The sequence below is a fragment of the Bos taurus genome, chromosome 13 (assembly GCF_002263795.3).
Source record: "Bos taurus isolate L1 Dominette 01449 registration number 42190680 breed Hereford chromosome 13, ARS-UCD2.0, whole genome shotgun sequence".
Taxonomy (NCBI): Eukaryota; Metazoa; Chordata; class Mammalia; order Artiodactyla; family Bovidae; genus Bos; species Bos taurus.
The window spans coordinates 43,451,551-43,461,766 of NC_037340.1; the positions used below are offsets into that span (position 1 = coordinate 43,451,551).

A 10,216-nucleotide genomic window follows, 5' to 3' on the forward strand; every position below is an offset into this window, starting at 1 on the left:
CATGGTACCCACAAATTATTAATGATTAACACTAATAAACACTTTGCCAAAATGTCTGGTTTTGGTACCCTTTTCAGAATTTCACCCTAGTCATGTCTGTAAGGGTTTCTCAGGTGGCCCAGTGGTAAGAATTCGCCTGCCAATGTAAGTGAAACAAGAGACTTGGGTTGGATATCTGGATCAGGAAGATACTGTGTTGTAGGAAATGACAACCCACTCCGGTATTCTAACCAGAAAATTTCATGGACTGTGGAGCCGGGCTGGGTACAGTCCATGGGGTTTTAAAAAAGTCAGACATGACTTACTGATTATACCTCCACCACCATAGGTGTGTAAAGCAAAATAATATTGCTGCTGGAAAATTTAAAAAGGCAAATTTGGTTTGTTTCACATTTTGATTCTTTATTAAGAGATTACATTTTGAAAAATGCTTAATAATTAACACTTAATTGTGTGGTTAGTGTGTCTTTCTGTACTATGAAGGAGTTGTTTCAGTTGATGTTTGATCAAAAGTGGGCTTCATAATTAGAAAAGTGAATTGACTGATATGTGGAGGTTTCTGTGTAATGTTTGGTCAATAATTGTTTGGCAGATATTATCATTACATAACTAAAGTTTTTTCTGATTAAAAAAACAATTGTACTTGATTCAATTCTCTTCTTACTCTGTGGGCACTGGTTTAATCCTTATCCTCCTCCAATGTATCTGCTAACATTGGACAGTCAACTGGGGTGTTAATGTCCTGTTATTTATAACCTGTAAAGCAGAAGAAAAAATCAGTCTACTTATTCAGATTAGAAACAGGCAATGGATCCCGAAGGCCAGAGAGTGAAGCTAAATGACAGCCACTTCATTCCTGTCCTGGGATTTGGCACCGCTGTATCTAAAGAGGTAACAGAGGTGGTTTGGGGTTGAGATATAAATAGTAGTGCATGTAACATAATTGGAAGGGACTTGAATTGTCAAGCACTAAGCTCCTGTGTGACTCTGGGAGGGTCATGTGGTTCCACTAACCAGGCTAGAACCATGCCTTGTGAAAGGGGAGAGAGCATCCAATCTTCACTCTGCATCAGGGTCTGAGGCTGTGCTCACCTGCAGATTCCTCTGGGTTCCCCTCCAGTTTCCATCTCTTTCCCAGCTTAGCAGAAGCAGTGAGACTCTGCTGTCCAGAACATTGACTGTCAGCTGCTTCTCTCTGAGTGGGATTGCAATAGCCAGGTTTCTCTGTATATTTTATTAGTTTCAGAACTGCTTCCTCCTTCCAAAAAGACATGAGAAATATTTGAGATACAAGGTCCTGAAGATGAAATGGCTGAAAACTAATGGGAGAGAATTGCTTTTCTACTATGAGTGTCTGCTTGGTCCCATGCTAGACACACTGCAGCTGTGTTTTTTTGCTATATACTGTTTCTGCTTGATTTTGAGGGGATAACTTACAGGAGGCTTCATAATGTTACTTGGGTTTTGTTGTGTCTTTTTATTAAATAGAAGTGGGCTATGGAAACATATAAACTGACTGGGAGCCAGAAAGTTTTCTGTCCATCTGGTCTTTAGAGTATGTAGCTGTGAGGGGCTGCTACTGCTACTGCTAAGTCACTTCAGTCGTGTCCGACTCTGTGCGATCCCGTAGATGGCAGCCCACCAGGCTCCCCCATCCCTGGGATTCTTCAGGCAAAAACACTGGAGTGGGTTGCCATTTCCTTCTCCAATGCATCAAAGTGAAAAGTGAAAGTGAAGTCGCTCAGTCGTATCCAACTCTTAGCAACCCCATGGACTGCAGCCTACCAGGCTCCTCCATCCATGGGATTTTCCAGGCAAGAGTACTGGAGTGGGGTGCCATTGCCTTCTCCAGACAAGGGGCTGACTGGTCATTAAACTTTGTGTCTCATTTCTTCATCTATAAAACAGAAGGAAATATTCAGAGACCCTTTCAAGACAGAAGACAGGGCTTGTTTCCTTGTAGTGCAAAGTGGGATGAGGGGAGGGAAGGGACCAGGCTATACTGAAGCTCACTGGTTCATTCCTCAGTACAGTCCCAAATAACTGAGTATTTAAGAAAAACCAGGACCAACAGAGGGAAGTTAGACCATTTATCTAGTTCCTTGAAACAGGAAAGATTCTGAATCACATAAAAAGAAATCGAGTATTATGCAGCATTAAAAACAAAGTTAATCCTGCCATTTGCAACCAACAGATCAACCTGGAGAACATTAAGTTAAATGAGAGAAGCCAGAAATAGAAAGACAAATACTTCATGATCTCTATATGGGTGAAATCTAAAAAAGTGAAACTCACAGAAGAAGAGAGTAGAGGAATGGTGACCAGAAGTTGAGGACAAGGCTGGGAAAAAGGGAAAGATGTTGGTCAAAGGGACAGACCTTCAGTTTGAGATGAAGAAGTCTTGACCCTGATGTTCAGCACGGTGACTCCAGTTAATAATAATGGATTCTATCTTGAGATTTGCTAAAAGAGCAGATTTTCAGCGTTGTCACAAATCCCCTCACAAATTAGCTATGTGAGGTGATGGATCTCCTGGTAGCTTGATTGTGATCATCAATAACAGTAGGTAATTATAAGCAGTACTTAACACTATTTTACCACTAGTGCCACCTGGTGCTGGTTGTAAAGAATCTACCTGCCAGTGCAGGAGATATAAAAGGTTAAGGGTTCAATCCCTGGGTTGGGAAGAACCCTGGAGGAGGGCATGGCCATCCACTCCTGGATTTTTGCCTGGAGAATCCCTTGAACAGAGGAGCCTGGTGGGCTGTGGTTGCCATAGGGTGGCAAAGAGTTGGACATGACTGAAGCAACTTAGCATGCATGCACTTATATGACAATATCACTTTGTATACCTTGAATATATATATATATACATACATATATATATATGTATTGTATTCTGTGTGGCTTCACTGGTAGCCAGAAGTCCTAGAAGTTTTCACCTGGTTTCTTGATGCTTTTACCATACATCTTATACCTTTTGTCAATTTTGCTTCAGACATCACAGTATAAATCCTATCCATGGGTTCTAACAGCAAATCATTGAACCTGGAGGTGGCCTTTGCGTCCTCTGATCAACCACTGATTGCCTGAGGTTGATGAGTTCCTGGGTGTCCTTTTAATTGGTGACCAGGAACATTCAGGAAACTGTCATGGGTTCATCACACGCACACAGAACTACCCAAAGAAAAGTTGAATCTTGGAAAGATCAAAGCTTGTGCTTTAACAATCTTTTAACCCATGTGAATATGTAAGTACTACCTTTGTTGCTCATGTATGTTCCTAAGAGCGAAGCTCTGGAGGCAACCAAATAGAGGTTGGGTTCCGCCATATTGACTGTGCTTGTGTGTAGCAAAATGAAGAGCAGGTTGGCCAAGCCATTCAAAGCAAGATTGCAGATGGCACTGTGAAGACAGAAGACATTGCCTATACTTCAAAGGTGCTGTGTGTGTGTTTTGTGTGTGCACATGTGGGCAACTGATTGTGCCCAGGTGACTATTGTATAATAAGATCATTGTTTGGTGAAGAATTGTTTGGTGACCCATGTTTATTGTTACATTCCTGATGCTGCTGCTGCTGCTAAGTCGCTTCAGTCGTGTCCGACTCTGTGCGACCCATAGACGGTAGCCCATCAGGCTCCTCTGTCCATGGGATTCTCCAGGCAAGAACACTGGAGTAGGTTGCCATTTCCTTCTCCAATGCATGAAAGTAAAAATTGAAAGTGAAGTCACTCAGTCGTGTCCGACTCTTTTCGACCTCCTGGACTGCAGCCCACCAGGCTCCTCCGTCCATGGGATTTTCTAGGCAAGAGTACTGGAGTGGGGTGCCATCGCCTTCTCTGTGTTACATTCCTAAAGTATTGCAATTCCCTGGTGGTCCAATGGTTAAGACTCAGTGCTTTATTGCCATGAGCCCAGATTCAATCCTTGGTAAGTGAAGTAATATTCCAAAATCCATGTGTAAGCAACCGCCACCCCCAAAAAAAATTTCCTCAAGTATTATTAACACAGCTTCCATTCTTTAATCTCTGCAGCTTTGGTGCACTTTCCTTTGACCAGATTTGATCTGACCAGCCTTGGAAAAGTCACTGAAAGTTCTTCAACTGGACTATGTTGATCTCTATCTCATTCATTTCCGAGTGGCCATGAAGGTTGGAAATTTGTGTAATCACTTCTATAGTACTTCTTTTTTCAGAATGTGTATCAACTTGCATGCATTGTTGAATTAAAGATTTGTCTTAGTAGGTTGCAGCAAGGGTTTCACTAGAGTAGAATCTCCTTAATAATCATTCGTTATCATCTTTTTACTGATTTTCTTTGAATCCGTTACAGGCCTCCCAGAGAAAGGAGTTAAAGAATCTCTCAGTGTCTGCCTCAAAAATTTGAGGAAATAGAAATAGGCAGGTTCTGCACACAGTCCTGAATATGACTCCCGAGTCTCTAGGGATTTCATGAAACAAGAGTTTGGTGCAGACATAATGAGCAATGAACACAATCTTATATCGAATGTGATTTCTTATCCCCTTTCATCCTTTCGAGTTGAGCAAATTTGGTGGGTGCCCCATCTGGGTGCTAAAACTAGCAGACATCACAGGGACTTGGGAAACCTTGCCTGCACTGTTGCTTGTCTCCATGACAAAGTCTGTAGACTGCACTTAGACTTTAAGAACTGTATTATTATGCTGTATTATTATGTAGACGGGAGTTTCCTGGCAGTCCAGTAGTTACGACTCCATGCTTTCACTGCTGAGGCAAGTTGAGTTGAGAAGGAGTTCAATCCATGTTTGGGGAATTAAGATCCCACAAACCTGAGGGAAAAAACAAACAAACCCCACAATGAAACTACAACAACAAAAAACTGTGTTATATAGAACTCTTGATTTTAAGTTACAGAAATCTACTCAAGCCATCCTATGCAAAATAGCTTAGAGGATTATGTAGATGGGAAGTCCAACTCATGGATAGATTTAAGGATTTGCTGTACTCTTCAGAAATGTCTATTTTTTCTATCTCTTATCATGACATTGGAGGCTTTCCCTGTGGCTCATCAGTAAAGAATCTGCCTGCAATGCAGGAGCTGCAGGAGATGTGGGTTTGATCTCTGGATTGGGAAGATCCCTGGAGGAGAGTTTGGCAACCCACTCCAGTATTCTTGCCTGGAGAATCCCATAGACAGAGGAGCCTGGTGGGCTACACTCCATGGGGACACAAAGAGTCAAAAATGACTGAAGCAATTTAGCACATGCACATCATGACATTACTCATGATTTGCTTTATTTTTACTGAATATTGGTGACATTTTCGACTGGTGGCAAATATGGTCTTGGGGCAGCTCAAGGCTCATGGTCATGAATGTTTGAGAGCATGTCTGGATCTTCCACATTCCATATCAACCTAATGAGAGCCTCGATGGTTCACATGCCTGCCCTAGGGCATCTGATGCTCAGATGGAAAAGGAAGTCTGATTATCCAATCACATCAAGATTGAAAGTTTTATTCTGGAAATTATGTCACGTAACTTACTGCCTTTTCCAGCTCAAGAGAAGCATTTCAAAAGAGACAAGTACAAGGAACAGACAAAATCCACAAAAGTCATGGGAATTCCCTTTTAGGACCTAGAAAAACATTTATTACTGTATATGTATATATATATATATATATATATATATATATATATATATATAAATATATATATATAAGTGTAAGAGATTAGGATATGCCTCCCTCCTAAAGACATTGCTTACAACTCCATATATGCAAATACTAGTATCCAGAATATTGTAACCCCTACCTCATGGAGGTTTACTACCTGGTGCCAAGCAGCCAGGCTAAATGTAGAGATATTACTTTGTGACATCTCTAAAATGACTACCTCTATTCCAGCCAGGGGAGGAATTGCTTCCAAAAGATGAAAATGGAAAAATTATATTAGACTCAGTGGATCTCTGTCGCACATGGGAGGTGAGTCTGGGAGGAGAATTCAGGGGGAGGAGCCAGGAGAGGGGGACTCCTTCATTTCTTCCACCTGTGAGAATGGGCTGTGCCATCAGAGTCCAGCAGTTCATGAATCTAAGGGTTGTGATGCTGGGGTTTTGGGGAGGAAACCATTGCTGGAATGCTCACAGAGAGGAACAAAGGAGGAGAATATGGGACAGTGAAGACAGGCATCTCTTTCCTTCCATATGATATGTATTCTCAGGGATTTTTCTAAGGAGGAAATGGTAATTGTCGTTTTTGTGTCACAACTTCATTTTCTCTTGATAATCAATGCTAATTCTTGATGGGTGACCCTGTTGACAGATAATTTTCAACATTTATTTTTGCTCTATTGTCCATTCTAAGTGACTGTGGCACACCGCCCCCCCTTCTTCCTAGGCCCTGGAGAAGTGTAAGGAGGCAGGGCTGACAAGCCCATCATGGTGTCCAACTTCAACCACAAGCAGCTGGAAGAAGATCCTGAACAAGCCGGGGCTCAAGTACAAGCCCGTCTGCAACCAGGTGAGCAGCTTGGCTCCTCTCCCTCCTGCTCTTCACAACCTCCTTCTTGCCCTGGAGCCTGATGTCTGTCTGTCCTCCCTCCTGTTCATCCGACTTTTGTGGACAGAATATTCTAGAGGGCAGAGCCTCTGTATGGATGGAATACTATGAATAGAACCCACAATGGTATCCCTGTTTGATAAAGTCTGGGTGGAAAAGCTGGGGAGGGGGTCCTGCTAAATTGTGGTGGAGACTGAGGAAAGGTAAAGAAGGTGAAGAAGGGTTAGACTAGTCACCCAGAACTTAGAGGAAGGTGGTGTTTACCTGAGCCTAAAGGGTGTCCAGAAATGGATGTTGAAAGTGCCTGGGAGGCAACTGTGGACAGGAAGGAGGACCACGAAACATGGCATGGAGTGTAGAGAAAGTTAAATCGGATAATATTGGTTTAAAATTTGTGTGGGGTTTGGATGGCTGAATCCTTAGTCTTAGTGTTTCAGCTTTTCTGGGTCTTCAGTACCGAAAATGTGCTGAAAACTATGAAAGTCATCCAGGTGAAAGGTTGAAGTCAAAGGCTCATGGTGATATTAATGATCAATAAAATATTGATCATTATTTACTCAGAAACATTTACTCATATGTAGAGCTCACCTTGTGAGCTACTCAAGCTTGGAATGGTTCTCTCATCCAAGTCTATCATAAAATTAACTTTTAAGCACACTTCTCTCAATTTTTATCTTGATGTTAATATTTCAAGTTTATATTTAAGTTGTAGTTTTTCCTTTAGCATTTTTAAAAACTTTTACTTTTCTCTGTTTTATTAATATTACTTTCCTGAATAATCTGACACTCTTCTCTGTTGGCATTCTACAGGTGGAATGTCACCCTTATCTCAACCAGAGTAAACTGTTGGATTTCTGCAAGTCCCGTGATATTGTTCTTGTTGCCTATAGTGCTCTGGGATCCCAAAGAGTAAAAGGATGGTAATGAACCCTAAGGAAGACAACACGTGTTTACCTAAAAATTCAGTTTTTGAGGAAATAGGTTTCAATCATACATACTCATGTCTGGCGAGATACTCTCATAGGCGGGGAATAAAGGGAAGATGGACTGATTTCTTCCCTTTTATCTTCTCATCACCCAGCAGTTTCTTTACACTGTATATAGCTTGTGTGAAAGAGTTTAGTTGCTTGTCGTGTCTGACTCTTTGCGACCTCTAGTCTGTAGCCCACCAAAACTCCACTGTCCATGGATTTCCAGGCAAGAATTCTGAAGTGGGTAGCCATTCCCTTCTCCAGTGGTCTTTCTGACTCAGGGATCCAACCCAGTCTCCTCGTAGATTCATCAATTACATTAAAAGGTACATAATCTCCCAGTTGAGACCAGAAACCCAAGCTTATGTCATGATTTTGCTATTAACTAATGAATACATATTCTTAAAAATAGATATTCCAAACCTCACTTACCTTATGTCTAAAATTGGACAATAATATGTAACTCCAAGATCTATCATGCTAGAAAAAAATTCAATTTGAAACCAATTATGTAAACATCTCAAGGAGAATAATGATGAAAATAAATGACTGTCATTCTGGACTACTCAGTTTTTATCAAAGTCTAGAAAGTGACATTAAAAATTTCCTGGTATTTTCTTCGTCCCTTCTCTACTCATGGTCTTATTATCAAAGAAAACAATAACTGAGAAGTAAAAAAATTCCACGAGTTTGGCAGTCCTGTCTCAACTCAATCATGATCTGAATTACATGTGGAACTTTGTAAACACAGAATGGAGGTACCCAGTTTGGGTTCTGCTTCAGTTGTCTTCAACTAAGTCATGGAATTGTATTTCTAACAAGATCCCCATCATACTGATGATGTTGGTTCTGGAGCCACTTTGAGAACACTGGTCTAGATGGACCTACTTGGTCTGTTTGAGAAGCCTCCTTAGAAACTGAGAATTTAGTCTCAGCTCCTCAGCATTTTCTGAATTTCTTTCCAGCATGAATAAGAACCACCTGGTTCTCTTGGAGGACCTGGTTCGTTGTGCCATTGCCAAAAAGAACAAGCAGACCCCAGCTCTGGTTGCCCTTCACTACCAGATACAACGTGGTTGTGGTTTCTGATCAAGAGTTTCAACAAGAAGTGGATCAAAGAGAACATACAGGTGATGAGTGGGGCTGTGGGCAGAGGGCTCCTATGGAATATCCTCATGAGGGTCATTCTTTGTCCATCTCTCAAGACTTTCCTTGAGTCAAGACAAGTCACCTGTTCTCCCCTGTGCATGAATGCCTTGTGTGTATTCCTGAGTAGTTTTCTCCTCCTGATGTGGCAACAGAAAGGTGGCATGGTGGAGAGGGTTAACGATGGACAGTGTGTGTGCCATTGCTCAGTCTTGTCTGACTCTTTGAGACCCATGGACTGTAGCCTGCCGGCTGGTCTGTCCATGGGGATTCTTTAGGCAAGAAATACTAGAGTGGTCTCCATGCCCTCTCCTAAGGGATCTTCCCAACCCAGGGATTGAACTGGAGTCTCCTGCATTGCAGCAGGTTCTTTACCATCTGAGCCAAGTTGACAGATAACAGAGATTATTTCCAGTGTTACTTCTGCAATTTATTCTGTCACCTTGTGCAAATGACATCTTATTTTCTTTGTTCTCAACTGATGAAACTGTGAATTTTTTAGGCTGTTTGGACTGCTACAACAAAATACCACATATGGCTGAGAAAAAAATGAAATTTCTTTCTCACATTTACAAAGCTGGAGTCTTGAGGTCAGGGGGCTTTGTGTGTGGGTGAGGGCCCTCCTCAAGTCACAAGGCTCTCCTTTTAATTTAACATGGTAGAGGGGAAAACAGAGTATTTCCCTGAATACTAACAAGGTTGCATCTTCATACATTTAATCTCCATGAGTTTCTGCCTTTGAGAAGCTCCTCTTCAAGACTTTGTCCACTTTAGCTAGGTTGTTTCTATTTAGACTTCTGTGTAGGAGACCGATATTAATCCCTTAGTGTAGCTGCACAGAAAACTCCCCAATTTCAGAATTTAATGTAGAGATCAGTTATGCTTCCCTTGATTCTGTGGTTTGCTAATCAGCCTGCACTCAACTAAGCTGTTGTCCTCTTAGTTGGGTTCTTATGCATTTGCAGTTCAGGCAGAGCAGCTCAGCAGTTCTGCTTTAGCAGGTGGATGTGGCTCCTGTTAGAGGAGCATGCATGCTTCTCTGAATAGTTTTATATGTTTGGCTAGACTGTTGTCAACTACTTGGTCTTCATCTCAGCACAGTGCTGTGATCCCAAGTCAGTGATTGGGAAAATCCTCTTCTATCTGGCTCAGATCTGGCTCAGCACTTCTGGGAAATATCACTGTTTAGTGCCACAGGTTACAGGTCAGCTCAAGTCAAGGGAAGGGAAATTGTCCCCGATCAATTGTTTCCGTGTTTCCATTTAAATTTGGTTCTGTAATCCAGCTGGAACTGATTATCTAAGATAATATGAAAATAATACATACACCTTTCAGTTCAGTTTAGTTTAGTTCAGTCGCTCATCATCTCCGACTCTTTGGGCCCCATGAATCACAGCGCGCCAGGCCTCCCTGTCCATCACCAACTGCCTGGAGTTCACCCAAACGCATGTCCATCGGTCGGTGATGCCATCCAGCACTCTCATCCTCTGTCATCCCTTCTCCTCCTGCCCCGATCCCTCCCAGCATCAGGGTCTTTTCCAATGAGTCAACTCTCGGATGAGG

At 42.0% G+C, this 10,216-nt stretch overlaps 1 pseudogene; it reads left to right on the top strand.

Annotated features, from left to right (window-relative positions):
* The first annotated feature begins 727 nt into the window (after positions 1-727).
* LOC132346908 (dihydrodiol dehydrogenase 3-like) lies at positions 728-8,723 on the top strand (annotated as a pseudogene).
* The last annotated feature ends 1,493 nt before the right edge of the window (positions 8,724-10,216 follow it).